This window comes from Eulemur rufifrons, chromosome 16, assembly GCF_041146395.1.
Source record: "Eulemur rufifrons isolate Redbay chromosome 16, OSU_ERuf_1, whole genome shotgun sequence".
Lineage (NCBI taxonomy): Eukaryota > Metazoa > Chordata > Mammalia > Primates > Lemuridae > Eulemur > Eulemur rufifrons.
In genome coordinates, this window is record NC_090998.1 from 90,752,567 (window position 1) to 90,773,381 (window position 20,815).

The 20,815-nt window shown below is 53.7% G+C and overlaps 1 protein-coding gene and 1 pseudogene across 3 annotated transcripts in view; one reads left to right on the forward strand and one right to left on the reverse strand.

Annotated features, from left to right (window-relative positions):
* Nucleotides 1-4,198, reverse strand: part of TCF20 (transcription factor 20) — a 96,523-nt gene extending 92,325 nt beyond the window's left edge. For all 3 annotated transcript variants that reach the window (XM_069491484.1, XM_069491482.1, XM_069491481.1), the window contains exon 1: nt 4,061-4,198. The gene's annotated coding sequence lies outside the window, so the exon portion shown is untranslated. The remainder of the gene's footprint in view (nt 1-4,060) is intronic.
* LOC138397347 (uncharacterized) lies at nt 16-7,723 on the forward strand (annotated as a pseudogene).
* The last annotated feature ends 13,092 nt before the right edge of the window (nt 7,724-20,815 follow it).

Below are 20,815 nucleotides of genomic sequence, written 5' to 3' on the forward strand. Positions count from 1 at the left end.
GCAAACATAGCTGTAATGCAGAAAGGTACTGATTGTGTTTATTACTGTGAGAACCCTTTCATCCATACTTGCAGGTACCATGGGTATTAAAGGACGTTCAACAGCCTAACCAATAACCAGACTACCCAGTGCAATGTGACCACATTATGCTCTAACTATGAAAGCTCTGATTTCAGTATATTGTATTCCAAATGTGTAAGTCTGATGTACTGTTTTATTCCAATAATATAGGGCTTTATTGTTTTGCTTTATTTTGTTACTTTTTTATACCTCAAAAAACAAAAACAAAATAAAAGTTCCAGAGTCAGAAGCCCTGGACAGATCAAACGAATACTAAGGTGCCTTGACCACAACCCCACCTTGAGGAAGGGTGCTTAAGCGATATTGGGGAAGAATTGTGTTTGGTAATTATATCTTTTGAGTCTCACCTGGTCAAACTGAAAGCAGTCACCATAATGATTCCTGTGCATTGTAAACCAGTAAAAGACAGGAAGAGATGGCCCTTTATGTATTTATATCATTCTCTGAGCGGATACAAAAGTTCTCAGCTCAAGACATAACACCAGAATTGGGTATGAAAGATTTATAGATTAAATCTCAGGTACACTAGCAAAACTGACCAGGTAAGGAGAAAGTAAAACTTAAGAAAATTCCTAGGGTCACAAAAGCACAAGCAGCCACAAAAACCATGCTTTCCAGTATTTTACCTGAATCCAGATTTCAGCTTTAAAAAAATAAAAAGGGGCACAACAGGAAGCTATGGATTCCAGGGCCACATCTACCAATAGCTGTTTTGTGCATTGAGCAGGAAGTGAGCTGTTAATAGACCTAGGACAGTACAGGGTTTGGAGTCAAGGGGAGGAGTCACATCCAAACCCTGACTCTCACTAGCTCTATGACCTCTCAGGGAAAGGAAAGATGATCTACCTCTCAGGTCTGCTGGGTAGATGTTGTTAAGACAATTTAAAATGCTTTGGACAGAATGTAGCATAAAGGGTTGTTTTTTATACAAACGCTAGCATCCTTTCCCTTCTACAAGAAGAGTAGGCTGAACTCACCAGTAGTAGTCCTTTTCTAATTCCTTGGTATAAACAGATGTGATCATTTCAATTACATTCCATCTTATTTTGTAGAGTTAAAAAAAAAGAATACCACTAAAAGGCTGTGGAACCTAAAAGCCATGTCTCCTGACATCTTATCAATTTTGCCAACTTTCTCTCACAGAAATACACACACACAAATTACCTCAGTAGAATAAAAGTTTTATAATGCTATTTTTCTCATAAGTTACAAGACAAGCATAATATACTTTGAGTGGGATAACTGCTTACAATTCGAGTAACTAGGGTTTTTAAAATCCCACACTGAACACAAGATCGTAACTCAAATCCTAATATAGAAGAAATGCTTATTTCAGGAAACTCCAAATAATCTGTGTAGCTATATAAAAGTGTCTATCTATGTAAAAGGCCTGATGTTAACATACAAGAAAACTTCCACCAAACCATCTCCAAAGTCAACGTTATGAGCAAAACGCCCTGACCTCTTGGGGACCCTTTTGGAAATTGTGTTTGAAAAGACTGAACAAAAAAGTGACCTAAGAATGATAGACATATTATACCACATTGGGCACATGTCTCTCAAACATCACAGTACTAGAAATTTAAGACAAATTCTGAGGTTGGTCTAGAAATACTCACCAGTCAAAAGCATGGCCTAAGGCTTTCCTACACCATAAAAATCAGTGAAACTAATTGGGGTTCTTCAGCATCTGAGCGGAGCATCCAGCTACCATTAAGGAATAAGTTGAGGATGCAGATAATTAGTGCACCCTGAGGTGACAGTTAATTCCACTGGCGCACCATCTCACAGGACATATGGCATTCCACTCATCTCCCTACTTTGAGAATACTGAAGCTGGAAATTTCAAAAGTTAGCTAAATGTCCCTTAAAAGAACTTTTAATAAGATCCCTCCACAATCTCCGGTATAGGAAGATGTTGGAACTCCTCTGAGCCAAGCAGCAGACACAGACTTAATCAAAAGTTACCCACATTGGCTGGGCTAGGTGGCTCATGCCTGTAATCCTAGCACTCTGGGAGGCCAGGAATTCGAGACCAGCCTGAGCAAGAGCAAGACCAGTCTCTACAAAAAACAGAAAAATTAGCGGCCATCCTGGTACACACCTGTAGTCCCAGCTACTTGGGAGGCTGAAGCAGGAGGATCGGTTGAGCCCAGGGGTTTGAGGTTGCAGTGAGCTATGATCAAGCCACTGCATTCTACCCAGGGCAACAGAGCGAGACTCTGTCTCAAAGAAAAAAAAAAAAAAAAAAAAAAGTTACCCACATCTCCCAAGAGGCCATACATTCTCTGAAGTCTTTTTTCTGATAATTTCTTCCACAAAGACAAAAAAATAAATAATTAATAATAAGGTGTATTCCACATAGGCTAAAATGATATATACAGTCTGTTCTGAAGCACAGAACAGCACCTGGAATTTCACGGAAGACCATACCCTGACCAAGTTTTATGCTCTGTTGGAGAAGGAAGAGGCTAGAAACTAGAAGATAGGCTTTTAAAAGTCATCTCAGCTAAAGTACAGCCTGCACTTCCCAAGAAAGTTGCCTATAGCTAAAATGAGAGCACAACATGGGAGAGACAAAACAAAACAAAACCACAGCTCCTGTAATGTTTGACCTGGCAGGAGTCCTCATTTACACATGAGGAAATTGGGGCATTGAGAGGGTAGGTAACTTGCCCAGAGCTGTAGATTATTTGGTGGCAAAGCTGCAAGTAGATTCCTGATCTCCTGGGTCGGAATTCAGTGCAGTTTCCCCATCCACCAAGCTGCTACCCCTTGTAAGATGTTTTACAAAACTCTTTACTCTTCACTGAGGCTGTTAACATAAGGGTCCAATTATCATTCAAAGATCAGCCTGTTAGATAATAGCTCGAAAATTCCATCCATCTTTGAGGGGAAAAAAGCCAAGAAGAGGAAAAAAATCCTCATTTTGACCTGACCCCTAACGTCAAACTGAAGGTTTGAATACAGACTAGGCTAGTATTCACAACCACAAAAACAGACAACAATCCCCACCCACAAACCGAGGAAGGCGGCCGCTCCTCGGCACCGCCCCCCCCCCCCCCCCCAACTCACTAAATTCCACTCCCATCCCAGCGCACAGAAGACACTGCACCTACCGCCGCAGCCGGGGAAGAATCGGCCGGATCCGTAAACCACCTTCAACCACCACTCCCCTACGTCCCCCCAAAAAGGATGAGAAGGTTAGAGCCTCAGGTCTCCAAACGAACGCTCCCTCGCGCACGGAGACCGCCGTATCCCACACCCCGCCCGGCTCACCGCGGCGGGGGAGGGGAGAAAGCCCCACACAGGAAACGTGTCCCATGCTCCGCTCCCCGCGCCGAGACCTTGCGCGCTGCCAGCGGGTGCGTGCCCTCCGCCTCCAACAAGCGAGAAGTAGCCGCGTCCACATGGCTTCAGGTGTTCACATGGCAATAAACGGCCCCGTCCCTCCCGCGGCCTGGGGCGCGCTCCGACTCCAGGGCGCCCCAGCGCGGCTCCCTCCAGCCCGGCCCTCCGCCCCGCTGGCCTCGCCTCCAGCCCGCAGCGAAGAGAAGAGCGTCGTCAGTCCCCCGGGGCTGCTAAGGGACCCGGGGCAGGCGGCGCTGACTCCGCTCACACCCGCCGCCTTTGCACTCAAGGCCGCGACGAGCAGGTACCTCTCCCCGGACCCTCAAGCTAGGACCGGACTCCCAGGCCGGACCGAGACACCTCAGCCCTCTGACGCCAAGCCGGACCCCTTCGCCTCAGCACCCCTAGGCCAGGCCAGGCCCAGGACCCCGCCCCGCACTCCTGGGTCTGGCCGGGCAAGAACATTCTCCTCAGCACCTTAAGCCCCGGCTCGGAGTCCAGGAGGCTCAGTACTCGCAGGTTGGGCCGGGACCTCTGCTCCCAGCCCCCCAGGCCAGACACCCCGGACTGACCCCAAACCCCCAGGCTCGACCCTTCCCCTCCCCGTTCAGGCCCGTGCGGCGGTTACCTGCTGAAGCCCCCCGCCCCGTCCCTCGGCCTCCGCCGGGGGCGGGAGGGGAGGGAGCGGCGGCGGCTGGCGGCGCTGCGCGGGGTGGGGGTGGGGGTGGCTCCGCCGCCTCCAGCTCTGGCGCCCCGGCCGGCGGCGGGCGGGCCGGGGCCGCTGCCCCTCGAGGCTCGCTCCGGCCCGCGCGCTCGTTCCCCAGTCGGGCGCGCCTCAGGGAGGGCTCCCCTGGCGGAGGCCGCGGCCGCCTCGCAGGGGCCGAAAGCCGCTCGGTTCGGGGTTTTTTCTCTCCATTCTCCCAACACACAGGAAATAACAGAGCGTCAGGTGACGGCGCGCGGCCAATGGGGAGGCTCCGGGCCGCGGCGCGCGGGCGGGCGGGAGGGCGCGCAGCGGGGCGGTGCGCGCGGCGGGGGCGGGGCGGCAGGGGGCGGGGCCGGGCGCGCGCGTGCCCACCCGCGTGCGACGGCGTCGAGGCCAGAGCGCGCCGGGCCCTGGCCGCGGAGACCCCAGCTCAGCGGCCGGGGCCCGCGGGGTTCCTCTCAGCAGCCGCTGGGCGCAGCACGCCGCCCGCCCAGTGCCGTGTCGGCCCGCTCCTGGGACTGTCTTGGGGGTGGCCACAAGCCAACTTTTTGGGGAGTTGGTGGCCCGGAATCTCTCACTGAGATTTCTGGAGTTCCCTGGAGCCTCCAATGCCAGAATCGCGCCTCTGACAGCCCAGAGAGCCTGCAGGCGAGGGCCCGGCCTCCTCCTGGTGGCCTTTTTAGTCGGGCCGGGCATGGGGGAGACTCTTGCCCGCCAAGACCCATCTGGGCCCCTGGTTCCGCCCAGTGTCCTTGGATGCACGACTCGGTTTTCCTCAGAGCCTCAGTTTCCTCAGCAATAGTAAACGTTGAGGAGGGAGGCCTGCCTATCTCACGTGTAAAATAGACGCTCCACAAACGTCAGTTGAATTTCTGCAGCTGCATTAAGAAGCTGCAATGCTTGGCTGCCAGGATCCAGGGTCCAGAATTAATTTGGAGATAAGGCAGAGGATTTGCGGTGCCAAGGCTTCAGCCCGGTCCCAGGCTTCCTTTGCAAACCTGATACATTTATAGAATAAAGGAAAGGCTTGACTTTTTTTTTTTTTTTTTTTTTTTAACAAAAGCTCAGTTATAGAACCACCACTGTGTGAATGTTGGTGCCATGTAGCTCACTGCCATCAAAAGTAAGAAAGGGCCAGGTGCGTTGGCTCAGGCCTATAATCCCAGCACTTTGGGAGGCCCACTTGGGAGGATTGCTTGAGGCCAGGAGTTCAAGACCAGCCTGCACAACATAGCAAGGCCCCAGTCTCTGCATTCCAGCCTGGGCAACAGAGCAAGACCCTGTCCCCCAACCCCCACCCCCCCAAAAAAAAATTAGTGAGAAGACCAGCGAGGGTAGAATGTGTTTGGAGTGTTTGTGATCCTACCTCTGAACTTTGACCTGGCCAAATTCTTTCCCCACTTTGGGCCTCAGTTTCCTGTTGGTGAGGAGAATTGGATTAGATGTCCCTAATGTTGGCTAAAATTGCTGATTCTAAATTAGGCTCCCATCTGTCCTAGATGTTAGGGGAGCATGTAGCTTTCTCTCCTGAAGCACCACCCAACTTGAAAGTAAATTGGGATGGGAAAAGTGTTTTAGGCAGCAGGTGGAGATTGACAGGAACCAGGTGTGGCCTGGGGCCCAGATTTCAGTATATTTGAGGAACACAACTCCCCAGGGCCTGGCTTTACCCGTTCACCTTTCACCCCACCTAGCCAGAGGCATTAATACTTTGCCTCATCTCAGGCCACCCAAGGAGGGTCCCAGGATCCCAGGCAGGGGCTGAGGTGGTTCTGGGACGCTGGGAGGAGGATGTGGTTGGGGAAGGCAGTGATTTCGCCTGGCTTCTGTCCAATCTTTTAAAGTGGGGACCGCTGCAATGCGAGTCAGGACTATTCCTGGGGACCTGAGTCCTCAACACCTCCTGCAGGCCAGGCAGGGTGCCAGGCTCTTCCGGGGCAGAGCTGAGCAGGCTACGAGGCCCTGCCCTCTGGCTGTTCCATTGTTCTTCTAACTGTGAGTTTCATTTTCAAATTCTCAGGCCCCAAGACTTTTAAAAACCCAGTGCCTGGGTTCTGCTTAGTTCAGGGCTGCAGGATAGAGGGGCTCTTGGCACAGATCCATGTTTTCTGGACAAAAATGGGAGAATGCAGGGGAGCTTCCTGAATACTGCTGGGGGTACTTTCAATTTCTTGAAGAGAATTCATGAAGAAAAGGGAAGCCCTTTTCTTTATAGTCTCCTGCCCCATCATTTCTCCCTTCTTCCCCTTCTTCCTGAGCTCACTCATGTCTCAGATTGGGGGGCTGGGAGGATGGTGACAATCTGTGGCAGAACTGCATTTAAAAGGAAAAGAATGCAGACAGATAACTGGAGTCTAGGCTCTTGTCAGCTCCTACCTCTCATGACCCTACAGCTCCCTCCCCATCCTTTCAGATCCTGCTGGAACATTGCCTGTCTGACCTCCACCTAGAAATTTCTCCAATCCTAGGACCAGGCCAGCCGGGCCTCTTTGGCCCTCTGGCCTGTTACTTTCCCTTTTGGTGCCATTCAGAAAAAGAACATGCATGGGTGTTGTGGCCAACAGACAGATTTGGGTTACTCTTATTCTGTGTGGCCTTGGACAAGTCACTTCCTCTCTCTGAACCTTGGCTTCTTCAGCTGTAAAATGGACATAATATAACCTTACTCATACGGTGGTGTAGCAATCTAGAGAGAGCTGCATAAAGAATTCGGGACAGTACTAGGCACACATTAACACCAGCTACCCTTCTATGATGTGGACACAAAAATGACACGTAAGCAGACTGCGGCTCTGAAACCGGAAGTTACTGCCCAAGATCCCACGGTGGCAGGAGCTTAATGACTAGATGCCCCTTCCTCTTTGATCACATTAGTATCTTGTATTGTTCTCACATTGCCTCAAATGCACAGATCCTATTTTTCCTACCACACTTGAGCTCTTTAAGGAAAGGACAGTAGACCAATTGGGGTTTTCTTCCCTCTCTCCTAACCCAGTCTACTCAAAAAATACTTATTGAACTGAATCAGTGTATCAATTCCAGAAGCAAAATTAATCCTTTCCCTTCTCTCTGGCTCAAAGATGGCTTTTGGAAACCCTGTGTCACTCCTTTTATTACAAACTCCTCTGCCCTCCTCCAGGCGCCTGGGCCACTCCGGGATTACAAATGGAGCCTCTGCCTCTAGGTCACTGATTCCGCTACCATCTGTCAGCATGGATTGATTGAGGAGACTGGCCCTGCTCAGCAGATCAGTGACTTGTGCGAAGTGAGCCGGGTGTCGGTGCCTTCAGCAGCAGGCAGATGTCCTTTCTCTCTCTTGCTGACTCTCTTGAGCACACGTACAGCCCTCACCTTTATCCTTCAACAAGCCCCAGCTCTCCTTCCTCTTTGGGAAGGGCTGCCTGCCAACTCTGGCACACCAGGAGGAGGGAGGCCTGGAATTCCTGCTCACAAGCTGAGGGCTCAGTCTTCCAGGAGGCAATGTACAAAAGCCTCTGGTTAACAGACAGGGAGACTCTCCACAGCATCCCACTGAGCCCTTCCCCAAGCTGGGCACCTCCCCGATGCAAAGCACAAGGATGCTGAGAGTACACAAACCGTAGAGGGGGAATCCTTTGGGGGCAGGCCTCCATTCCACATAGAGCCCCCCTGCTGCGTGCAAGGCCTAGGGGCTTAGAACAATTCTTTCTGGGGCAAGGTCAGGGAAGGCTCTACAGCTAAGAGAAGGCCAGGAAATGCCAAGACTTAGGGGGTGTGGGGAAGAGCCACCTACTGTGCCCAGGAGGGCTGTGCACAATGTGGGGCAAGGGGAGGAGGGCTGAGGCTACAGAGTTGAGCAAGGGTGGGATCCTACAGGGCTTTTTATCTGTGACAGGCTTGGCATGAATTTGTTTCACAGAGTCTCACAGTGACCTCTGCGCACCAAGTTTGCCCCTCCACTCTGCCCTCCAGGGTGCAAGTTGTGGCTCTTTCATCTGAGCTCCCACTGGTCACACTGGGCTATTTGTGAATGTGTCCATCTGTCCCATTGGACTGTGAGCATCTGCAGGGCAGAGAGACCTCTGCTTCCCTTGGGTCTCCAGCATCCTATGCAGGTGGGGTACCATGTCCCCCAAAATCATGTTAATCATGGTGATACAGCCTAGAGGAATCCAAGCCTACCATGAACCAGTCACTGTGCAGATTTTCCTTTATCATCCTATTTAATATTTGCAACAACCTGATGAGGTTGGTACTGTTATCACCCCCATTTTACAGACGGGACCACAAAGAGTTTAACTTATCCCAGGTCACGTGGCTGGTATTTGAACCCAGGTCTTCAGAGGCTGCACACTTAACAACCAAGCTTCCCAGCACTCGGTAAGCAATGGAAAGATGGCTATGGACATAGAAAATCAGTGGGTCCAAGAGTCTAAAGGCAGATAGGGAAATAAACGTTAGAGCACAGTAGGGTCAGTGCCAGCCTCTCCCACCAGGGGCAGTTGGGGGCCTCAGACCCCATGCCTGGAAGGCCACGGCCTGCTGACCAAGCAGCAGCTACTGTGTATCAGCTCACTCATCTTCCCACAGATGAGCAGAGATAACACCGAGGAGACACCAAGCCCCTGCAGGCTGGTCGCCCAGATCACCCTGCAGCACCACCCCCACACTCACTGCCCCTGGATTCTCACTGGCAGCCACTAGCATGGTGGTGCCAGCACAGGTCATTAAGTTGGGGGCCAGCCTGGTCTCACCAATGTGTGTCCTTCAGCAAATCGTCCAATGGCTCTGAGTCTCAATTCCTTCATCTGTAAATTGGGACAGGTAGGGGGAGGGGCTGAGTAATCTGCCTGCCTCCAGGGAGTCAGGCTGTACCTGGGTGCTCATTCATGCCTCACAACAACCCTATGAGGCAAGGATGGTCATCTTCATTGTACAGAGCAAGAAATGGGTACACAGACAGGTTAAGAGACTTGCCCAGGTCACACAGCTAGCAAGAGGCAGACTGGGATTTGAACTCAGCCTTCTGGCTCCTGAGCCCCCACTGAGTCACTCGGCACTACAAAAAGTTAAAGTGAAGAAGAAATGATCTAACAATAGGAGTGACAAAGGCATGTTCTAAGCCCTTTACCTGCATGAACTCGCTTAATCTTCACAACAACCCTATGAAATAGGTACTATTCTTACCTCATTTTGCAGATGAGGAAACTGAGGCACAGAGCAGGTAGGAGGGGGCAGAGCTGGAATTTCTCAGGCTACAGAGCCCTTGCCTCGCTTTATCACGAGATAACAATAGGGAGGTTCCTTTCCATTGGGATTATTTCTGCTTGAAAGCTCAAGACTTTTAGCCACATCATTGTTTGAGCTCCACAGGAAAGCAGTGCCACATGCTGAGGCATGCTGGGAAAAGACTTTGTTCCATCCTGTTTTGTTGACATGCTCTTCATTTTTAAGCCTGAAACCCAAGCTTCCTGCCATGAATTCAAACCGTGGAGAAAAATGCAGCCATGATAACAGCCACGACATCCTGAGCCTCCAGTGTTCCTGGTGTTTGGGGCTCCGTATGTGTCTTCTAACCTTAACCTACACAACACCAGAGCAGCCCCCATTTCACAGCTAAAGAAACTGAAGCCCAGAGTTGCTAAGAAGATGCCCAAAGGTACACAGCTGTTAAGTGGTGGATTGGGATTTGTCCTCAGGTCCTCGAGAATCCTGACTCTTGACCATATCTGCTGCCTCCCCAGAGGCACGGAAGGAAATGTTTCTGCTCATCTTCTGCCATGGACTGGCCCTTCAGTGTCAAGATTCCTGGGCCACTCAGAAGGCACCAGAACGCAGAGCTGGATGCTGCCCTCTCACAAGGGAAGCTGAGAAATGCGGACAGACGCTCCACTCTGTCTCTCCCTCCAGTGACTTGGGAATGGCTGCTCTGCCACCAAGGCAGTTGTCTTCTGGAAGCAGCCACACTTGTGAGGTTCCTCACCACTGCCCTGCATCTCCCTGTGAGCTCTCGAGGATAACTGCCAAAGCACGTGTGATCCCCAGGGAACAGAAAGCAGCAGGAGCCATGGAGTCTGCAACTCTCAACTGGTTCTCTTGACTGCAGCCTCTTTTCTGGCCCAGCTATCCCTGCAGACTCATTACAGTTATCCAAAGCCAGTTTCGACCTCACTCTCCCTGGCTCAAAAGTCTTCAGTGGGTCCTGAGTGGCTTCAGAATTCAAGTTTATTTCCATCCACCTGGAATACAAAGCCCTCATCTGGCTCTGCTCACCTTTCCAACCTTCTCTCCCATGTCTCCTTCTGCCTCTCTCTGCCAAACCTAATGAGTTGTTTTCCTGTCTTGTGCCTGTCTGTTCCCCAAAGCAAGAATGCCCTTCCCACTTCCCTAAAGATGGACATTATGCCCTCTTTCATGTCTTACCCAAACACCATCTCCTCCACAAAGTCTTACCTTAATACTCATCATAGATTCATTCAACAAACATTGATTGATCCCTTATCATATGACAGGCACTGATCCAAGGGTCCCTATTGTCATGGAGCTTATGATCCCATGGGGTGATTAGAGAGAAAAAGAATCATCAAATCAATAATCATTTGATTATAGCCCTGATATGCATTAGTAAGAAATATGGCAGGTGCACAGGTATATAATTGGGGCCCGAGTCTTTAGGATCCAGGACATTTGGGGTGAGACCTGAAGGACAGATAGGAAATAGCCACATGATGAGGCTGGAAGAGAGCTCCAGGCAGAGGGTGCGTCATGGCAAAGGCCCTGAGGCAGGAGGGAGCAAGCAGGTTTCCAGGAAGGGGAAGAAGGGTAACTTAAATGAAATGAGAAAGTTGGAGATGCAGCTGCAGCAAGATGGTACTGGCCACAAGAGGCTTTGGGACTTCATCCTGGGGCAAAAGGAGGAGCTGGTGAAGGATTCCGAGCAGAGGACACAAGCCAATGTTCATTTGTAAGGTATCTTGCCTGGTGGCTGTCCCTCTTCTGAGAAGCCCAGGCCCGGCATCAAGTCACCCATGAACCTTAGTCATTTGGTGGTTTGGGTGTGAGTCTTCGCATCCCCTCCCCCTAGACTGAGCCCTCAGAGGCAGGCTGACCACCAGCCCTCTGGCCTCACCCCATCGGCCAGCCCAGGGCTCAACACACGGAGTTGCTTCAGAAATGTGCAGGATGAACTAATGAACGGGACAAGACACTGGCATGTCTCCTAGAAGGGGCAAGGGTTTTAGTGAGGCCACAACTCAGGGAGCAGAGCCACTGTCCCATCAACATCCATGCCCAGAGTCAGCACACGGCATGACAGTGCAAAGGCAGCTGCCTGTGGCCGTCTTGTGAATGACCAGAAACAACCAAAAGCTCTCAACAGCTGCAAGGTGCTCTCGAGTTTACAAAGCATATTTCACATGCGCAGTCTCACATAGCCCTCCGACGGGGGTAGAGTTACTGCCCCACTTTACAGATGAGGAAACTACGGCCCAGGAAAGAGAGGGTCTCCAGCAAGTCATGGCAAAACCAAGACCAGAACCTGACCAAAGTTCAGGCTACGGATGGCCCCCATAGTGTTAAAAGAGCATTCCAGAAATTTTGTTCAGAACTATTTTAAACTGACATATTTCCTCAGAATGTCTGTCACGCCAGCAGTGGGAGCCAACACACCAATTCTCAGAGGCTGTTCCCTCTGCGAGTCAGCCCCACTCACTCGGCTCCCAGGCCCTGAGGCTGGCGGCTGGGCCCAGGGCGCAGGAGGGGGCTGCCTAGGCTTGGTGCTGAGTAAATGCTGAGGGAGCGAGGGGAAGCTGAGCTGATTCGAGAGGATAACAACAGAGAACATTCCCATAGCTTTCCTGTGTGCTGGACATTACCTGCACAAGCTCACATCCCTACAATGCTGAGTACAAGAACTGTCCCCATTTACGGGTGTGGAAACTGAGGCTCGGGGCAATAAATAATTAGCCTGAGACCACACAGCTAGTGACGGCAAAGCCAGAATCTGAACCTGTGCAGTGCCCGTAAGCAACCCCACACTCCAGCTGAGCGAGGGGGAGCAGAGGGGCTTGTGCAGAGGGAACAGCGACCGTGTGTTCCTCACGGGTCATGACGGTGCAGGGCCCACCCCGCCCCCCGCCCCCTGCAGACCCGATGACCACCCTTCCCATTATGAATACATCCCTCTGTGAGCAAATAATGACAGGCCTGTGTGATAACCTCCCCACCATTCTGGTCACCAGGCCATTACCATGTGTCTCCCCAGCCTCCTCCCCCAGGGGTCTCTGGACTCCCTTTCCCCGTCCTGCTCACCCCACCCAGGCTCCCAACATTATAATCTGCTGGTAGTAGGAGGGTGTAAAACAGCAAGGAAGGGCAGAGGGCGCTGCGACCTTGAGCAAGCTCCCTAAGCTCTTGGAGCCTCAGCCTTTTCACCTATAGAACGGGGACATTAGCATCGCCCACCACAAAAGCTGCATCCACACACACGCTGCATCAGCAACTGCACACCTAAATGCCACCTCCGTTATTCCAGCCTGAGGTGTCCCATGAGGTGGGATCATTCACCCTACGGGCAAATGGGCTCAGGGGAGTGAGGTGCCCGAGATGGCCCAGCACAGCCAAGGCAGAGCAAGGAGTGAGCCGGGTCTGTCCGATTCCAAAGCTTGTGCTGAGGGAAGGAAGGGAGAGTAATGAGCCGCTCGGGTCCTCCCTGGCAGTCAGCCTCACGAAGCCAGGTGCGGGCTGGATGTGGCGCCCCAGCCCTGCAGACACCACCCGTGTGCACTCCCTGCACGAGGTGCATTGCTTGGTGTTAGGCAACCCTGCTGGACCCTCTCGGTCCCCTAGCCCAGACCAGGTGAGGACGGGAGGGGCAGTGGGAAGGCTAGGCAGAGGTCAGTCATCTGTGGGCTGACTACAGAATGGAGGGGTGGGGAGAAGGCATCTTTTCTGAAAAAAAATTAATGGGCAGATGATACCACCCAAGTCACAACCTACATGGAAACCATCTAAGAAAATCAAAGCAACAAGAGAATCACAGCCCCTTAGAGAAGCGGTAGACTGCTGAGAGGTGAGCAGACACCGAGGTCCAGGATGGTGGCTGTGATTTGCTCAAGGCGCCGCAGTGTGTAGGTGGCTCTGCCATGTGTGAGGGTGTCCAGCCCCAGGAGGCCCAGGTGCAGTAGTGGGTGGGCCCTTGCTGGTCTTCAGCCTCACACTCAGCCATCCACTTCCCTCTGGTCTTGCCTACACTGACCAAGGGGGCTGGTTCGGCCTCATCCAGAAAATGCCAAATCTCTGGGGCTCTTCCTTGCACACTTTTGTCTTCTGGGATGCCTGGGCCCCCACCCTGCCCCCACATGTAGCTCAGAGTGGGGAGAGGCTGTATTAAATAAGCTAATACAGGCCGGCGCGGTGGCTCACGCCTGTAATCCTAGCACTCTGGGAGGCCGAGGTGGGCGGATCGTTTGAGCTCAGGAGTTCGAGACCAGCCTGAGCAAGAGCGAGACCCCATCTCTACTAAAAATAGAAAGAAATTATATGGCCAGCTAAAAATATATATAGAAAAAATTAGCCGGGCATGGTGGTGCATGCCTGTAGTCCCAACTACTTGGGAGGCTGAGACAGGAGGATCCCTTGAGCTCAGGAGTTTGAGGTTGCTGTGAGCTAGGCTGACACCACGGCACTCACTCTAGCCTGGGCAACAGAGGGAGACTCTGTCTCAAAAAAATAAATAAATAAATAAATAAGCTAATACATGGTTAGGCAATTAGAACAGAGCACTCACCATAAGTGCTCTTCAGTCTTGGCCATTATTACCAGCCACAATTAGCATCTCCATTTTACAGTTAGGGAAACTAAGGAATTAAGTGATTAGCCCACAGATACTAGGTGCTAGAGCCTTCACTCTGCTGGGCTGTTTTTAAGCTAACAATTATTGAGTACCCCTGGGATCCAGGCTCTGGGCTGACTACTTTGTGAGAATTATCTCATGAAATCTTCACCACAGTCCTGCAATGCAGCCATTATTGTTGCCCAAGAACACAAAGACTCAGAGAGGGCAAGTGACTCGCCTAATGCCACACAGCTGGCAAATGACAGAGACAGGATAGAACCCGGACTGTCTGGCCCCAAGCCCTTAACCACCCCTCTGTGCTCCATTGGGAATGGGTCTGATGGACTAGCCACCCCAGCCTCCTGCAGGAGCTTCCAGTCATCTCAGGGTCCCAGGCTGGAGAAGCTGCCCCAGGACCCCTCTTCCAAGTCAGGGACTTGACTGGGCGTCCAAACTGCTTCCCCGGCAGCGTTGGCTCCAGCTCAGAATGTGGCCTGGGCTGGTCCTGGGCCCCAGAAGTCCTGCAACTCCAAGTTAAAGGAAGACCCAAGCTGGTCCTTAAAGTCAAATATGAGGCCATCTGGGAATCCCAACACTACAAGGCGGCCTGAAAGGCCTGGCTTAGGAGGAGCTAGAACAAGCCAGCTTTGCAAGATCCTGGAGATTGTCTGAAGTGCTAAGACATAAACACATGCAGAAGGCACGTATGCAATGACTGAGATGTTTGTGTGGAACCTGCCCAGTCTGTCACCAGGTCAGGTTCTTCCTTGAGAACGGGCTCCCACTGCCAAGGGAAACAGGGCCCCTCTTCCCTTCTGTGGGCTTCAGCCACGCGGTGTAACCTGCCTCTTACACCCCAGAAGCTCTGTTCTCACACTTCCCTACACCCTCCCCTGCCTTAGCCTGGCAAACTCCTACTCACTCGTCAAGGCCTTCAAATGCCATCACCTCTGCGAAGCCTCTCTTGATTGCCCTGTCAGAACGCACAGAACTCACCCAAGGAGAACTTTTTCCATCATGCCTCAGCGTTTCTGGCATAGCCAGCTCCCTCATAACCACAGCTGCCATTAAATGAGCACCTGCTATGCGCAGATGATGCACCTGCAGTCTCCTTAATCCTCGTAATAAGCCTGCAGGAAAGGATTACTGCTCCTAGGTTCACTGCCTTTTAAAACTGTGGCTCTGCGAGACTAAGTAACTTGTGCAGGGTCACACAGCTAGAGCGTGTCTATGAAGCCTGCATGGCCAGGAAAGCTACAACTCAGGACTGCCTGACTCTCAACCCTGTGGGGGCCATCAGATTGGGGGTGTCTGGAGGGAGGGGGTGTGTTATGATTCTCCCATCTCTGCCAGGGGCCAGGAGAGTGCCGGCTCCAAGGGGGCTGGCACTATGAACCTGAGCTGGGTGGAGCAGGCTGCCAGGGACCAGCAGGCCCCTCGCTGTAGCTGCCCAGCCTGGTGCTCCCAGGAGGGTCTTGAGCCCAGGGCCTGGAATGGACCAAATATCTTGGCCTTGGGGAGAGCCTGTCCACTCTTCCCTCCTTGTCTATCTGGCACATGGAGCTCCAGGGGTCAGCAGAGCCCTGTAGGCCCTCAGGGTGGCTCAGCCCCAAGGCCAAGGCTGCAAAGGCAAGCAGCTGCTCCTCACAAACAGCCCCCAGTGCCCCAGCTCAGGGCAGATGTCCTCCCTTACAGGCATGGCTATGGCTCAGCTTGTCCCCCATGCCAGGCTCCTTGGGGAGAAATCCCCTTGCAGTGGGGCTGCCCAAAAAAAGTGAGCCCATCACACCATCTAGGATGTGGGGAAGGAGAGGCTGTTCCATCCTCGTGGTCCCACTTCCTGGAGGATCTGAGTCTGGGTCTGTTCCTCTGAGCTCTGGGAACAAACCCCTCTATGCTCAGCTCTGGGAAGGCAGCAGGGATGCAGAGGGGCTGCCTTAAAAGTCCTGGTACCCAAGGATGCCCACCCAAGCTCTGCACCCAAATGCCTACAGTGGGTCAGGGCTGTGAGAGGTCACGGCGTGGGCACAGGACAGGCCCCAAGCCCACCCAAGCAAGGGAGGCTGCCTGCAGGAGGTGAACTGAGTCCAGAGAACTTGACCAGGCAAAAGAGGAGGTGGTGAGGTCCAGGCAAAGGACCAGCTCCAAGGCAAGAGAGACTAGAAGGAAGGCCACAGCCTGAGGCCCAGCCTTCCCCTGACCCTCCACCTATAAACAGTCCTGCCGTGGCTTCTCAGCTCAGAACTCTCAGTCCCCACTGGGGCCTGAGCTATATAGCCTGGTCCTGGTAAAATCCACCCCACCCCGAGTTCTTTGGGGAAGCCTGCTCCAAACACACTAACCACCTGTGTCCATGTCACTGCACCTGCCTAAGCCCTGTGGTAGCCCAGAGCCTTGGGCTGTGGCTGCTTCCTGGCCCAAGACAGGCTCAAGTTCCCTGCCCTCAGGGACCTGTCAGAGGAGTCAAAGTCCCAGGACACTTTACCAACACCCCCTGGCTGCAAGGCTCTTTGCCAGCCTCCTGGCAGGCAGGGCCGGGACTGTAGCCGGGGTGTGCCCAGTCCTGGCCTTCATTCTGCAAAGCCCTATCTCAGCCTCAGCCCCGGGCTCTCCCTCTCTGGTTGCCCACGGGAAGCAGCTGTGGGCAGAAGTAGCCTTGAGAGAGCTCAGGCCGCCAAGGTAAGTGAACGATGCAAGCGTGACCCTGGCTGGGGGCAGAGACCTGGGAGGGAGGCTGGGAGCTGCCTGGGGCTCCTGCAGGGGGAGGTGAGGAGGGGCTGGCATGCCAGGAGGAGGGGGCTCAGCTCCTCCTGCCATGCCGGCCTGTCTCCAGCTCTTCACTGTAAAACAAATGGAAGAAGCACACGCCAGACAGAAAAAAAGGGAGGAACAAATAAAGCCCCAAACTGCCCCACACGGGCTCTCCCGGTGGGTCTGGGCCAAGGCCTGAGCCTGGGTTCCTTGCTGCTGCTTTTCCCGGGAAACCACTGGTGCCAAATCTGCATTTACCACAAACAGAGACAACACAATGTCATAATCCTTCTCCTGTCATTCTCCCCTCTCTTCCTCCTCCCACCTCAGACACACACACGCTAACACAAAATGACGGCTCCCTCGACAGCCGGAATGAGCAGAGCCCTCGGTCTGCCTCTTCATTGTCGGCTTTCCCTCCAGCCCTTGCTCCGTGCCCATCGCCCAACTCGCAGCAGACCCCCCACTGCCCCTCCTTTGTCCCGCATCACCGCTGACAAATGGCCTGCTGGAGGGGGGAGAATATGCCTGGAAACCAGGAGGGTGGGAGGGAGAAGCCAGCCCCCCCTCCCCGCCGCCTCTGCACCCTCCCGGCTGGGGTCCCAGCCACGGACAGCGGCTGGACCAGGGGGACAGGGACGCGGGACAAGACTCAGCCCCTGGGACTCTGACCCAGGGCCCAGCCCTCCACACCCCTGCTGCTGCCGCTCCAAGCAGCGCCCTCGCCCTCGCCCCTCCTCCTCTCACAGCCACCCTCCCGGGCACTGCTCTGAACGTCCCTGCGCTCCCCGCCCTCCATCGCTCTTTATGGCAGTTTCAAAGCTGCAGCCGCCACTTGAGCAGCTGTGGCCTTTGATGGGGACAAGGCAGTGAAGGCCGCCCAGGAGGCCCCTGCCAGCCCTGCCCTGGCCCACCCGGCCCCTGCCCGCCCCCCAGGAGCTTCAGGCCGGGGCAGCGCGGCGCAGGGAGCACCCAGCGGGCACGCCTCGCACGCCAGAGCAAACTTTCACGACCGACCGCGGGAGAGGCACCACGCACACCGTTACCTTTGCAGCGGCATCCTTCCCGGCACTTGCCCCAGACCCCCTGATAGCCCGGCGACCACCAGGGAGGAAAACAAGTCCTGAGCCAAGCTGGGGAGGAGGGGAAGGGGAAGGGAGAAGGAAAAGGAAGGGGGTTAGTTTCCCAGCTCTCAGCCTCCTCACAGCTTCTCCTGCCCAAGCCCACAAGTGAAGTCACAGGGCCGGGCGGTGACATCAGCTGAGCCTCTGACATCACGGCCCCTGCCGCTCTCACCTCTGCAGGGTGGAGATGGAGGAGCAGCAGGGAGGAGTGGGGATGGATAGAGGAGGGAGGGGAGCACCGGATCCCTCCGTCGGATCCCTCCGTCGCCTTCAACTGCGGAGAGCGCGTGCCAGCGTGGGGGGGTGGGTAGAGGAGGGGCGGGCTCATCTGAAGAATACGTTTTATCTCTATAGATAGGGGCAATTATGTGTCTAAAATTTGTAATTGGCCCCAGAGTGAATGGCTTAAAAGGGGTGAACGCCCACCACGGGTGAGAATTGCAGCTCACTGCTGCTCTTGGACATTGTGGGGTAAAGGCAAGCATGACCGGTCACAGAGCACCTACTGTGCCCTGGGGACTCACACCCAGCACCATGGGTGGTTGTCACAAAGACCAGAGAGGGCTCTATTTCACCTGGTGAGACTTGGAGAAGGAAGGCGATCCCTGAGGCTGCATAGCCAGAAAATGAGCTGGGATTTGAGGCCAGGAGTCACAAAGTGGGTGGGAAACGGCTGGTCGGGGCCAGCAAAGGACCCCAGAGCCTAAAGGGCCAGCTGGGCAGCCTCAGGGCTTTTCAAAACCTTCGTGGGCCATGCAGTGAGGCCTGGGATCTGACAACTCAGCCCAGGCCACCTCCGCAAAGAGAGGCTACAGCAGGGACAGGGCAGGGCAGGGCAGAGCAGCCCCATCCACCCTTTGCACCTCAAATCCCATCTCAGGGAGGCTGCAGCAAGAGGGGGACTGGCTTGGAGTCCTGGTTCTGCCCCTCAGAGTAGAGAGCATCCCTAGTTCTGAGGGACTGAGCGCTTACTATGTGCAGACCCAGCACCACGCACCTCACACTCCCCTCCTTACTCCCAGGAAACGCCTGAGCCGTAAGCACCAGTGCCCCAGTCAAGATGGGGAAACCAAGGCCCAGGAAGCAGTGGGACAAAATAGACCCAGGTGCCCAGCGCCTGGACTCAAGACCGTGGCCAGATCCTTGGCCCTGCAATGACCTCACCTGGAGCCTTTACTCTGCAGCTGCTTGAGCCAACTTTAGCCTGGCGGGGCCTCCCCAGTCCAAGGCCCCCCTCCTCTCAGAAAGCTCTGGTGCTCCAGCCTCTGCCCTCCGATGGGAGGCCACGCGGCTCATTCTGCCATGCTCGCTTCAGCCTAAGGCCCCAGTCTGGCCTGGGGACCCTCCAGACTCTTCTCCACCAGCTCCACGGTGGCACCTTTCCCCTCTTCCCTGGTGCCACGAGGCATATGGGCTGCTGACCACTGGCTGCCCCAAACTTGGCACATGTCTGCAGCTGGGTTCCTCATTTCATCCTTCCCAGGTTCAAGATGTCAGGGTTACAGGTGAGGACACGAGGCTGCTCCCCCTGTCTGGAAAGTATTTCCACTCCCCTTGGTCCTTTGTGGCTACTGGAGCAAGTGTTCCTGCCTCAGTCCTTGGGACTCCAACCATGCTTTCCACCAGCTCCTCTCCCCACCAAGGGCTGGGACTATGTTTAAGACCTAAGGTGGTGCAGAATCCACACCAGGCACTCAGGAAACCTTGCTCTATAAATTTCCACTCAGGGAAGATGTGCCTCCAACTGCCAAGTGCCACTGAGCAAACCTAGAACAAACACCTTCATCCAGTTTTCTAAACACCCTCTCTCTTGCCTCTGGGCCTTTGACATGCTGTTCCCTCTACCTGGAACACCTTCTCACCCTACTCCCACCCCATCTAAGTGGAGACCCTTAAACATCACTTCCTCGAAGTCCACTTAGATATCACTGCCTCTGAGAAGCTGACCCCCCAGTCCAAGTTAGGTGCCACTTCCCATGTTTCCCCAGATTGCAGCTCACGCTCAGTGTCCTGGAAGGCAGGAAGATGTAGAGGACGGGGGCTCTGAGGCAGGCTGCTGGGGTGCAGATCCTTGCTCCCTGGTGCTCTCACCGCGTGATCTCAGACAAGCCCCTTGGCCCCTCTGAGGCCGTCTGACCCTATGTGAAGTTGGGATCAATAACAACAGTGTCCCTAGGAGGATCTCAGCACAGTGTAGACCTTCATCAGATCCCAGCAGAAATGTACCTGCCCGTTCATCTGCCTGTCCCCCACCCCACTGTGGGGCTTCCAGTTGGCTGAGGACATGGGTCTGTCTTGTCCTCTGACCCTTGGCACAGTGCCTAGACACAGCAAACACTCAAGAAATAAGCACTGAGGATCCTAGGCGAGGTTGCTTGAAGTAGTGGATTGGAGAATTTTAATTCAATTTGGCAGGCGCCTACATCAGGCTGTCTGGTTTTAGAGCTTGGCTCTACCAATTCCTTCCTGTGTGACCCTGGGCAAGTTACATAACTTCTCTGAGCTACCTATGCTGCACCTATAAAATGGGGATAAGAATATAAGATACCTTATTGGGTAGTTGTAAGATTATGGGAGATAAGGGATGCAAGCTTCTTAGACTCCCAGCAAGAGCCAGATCCCGGTGAGCTTCCATCGTCACTACTTTATCTGGTCAGGGTACACAAGGGGCCTCAGAGGACAGAGCAAAGGCTGACAGATGCTGTGGGGTGGTGGGAAGGAAGTGAGCTCTAGGGCATCAGAGACTGGGCTCCAACATAACCTTTCCAAGCCTCAATCTCCCCCTCTTGGAGGGTAACACTCTTTACTTCACTGAGACTTTCAGTGGGTAATTCCAGACAAAGAAGACAAATGTGTCTACTAGCACAGGGCCAGGCACTTAGTAGATTCGCAATAAAGGTAGGTTTCCTTCAATCCTCTTGAACGATGGAGGACATCAATAACTTCTCACAAACACCCAACGTGGGTGAGGTGGGATCACAAGGCAAG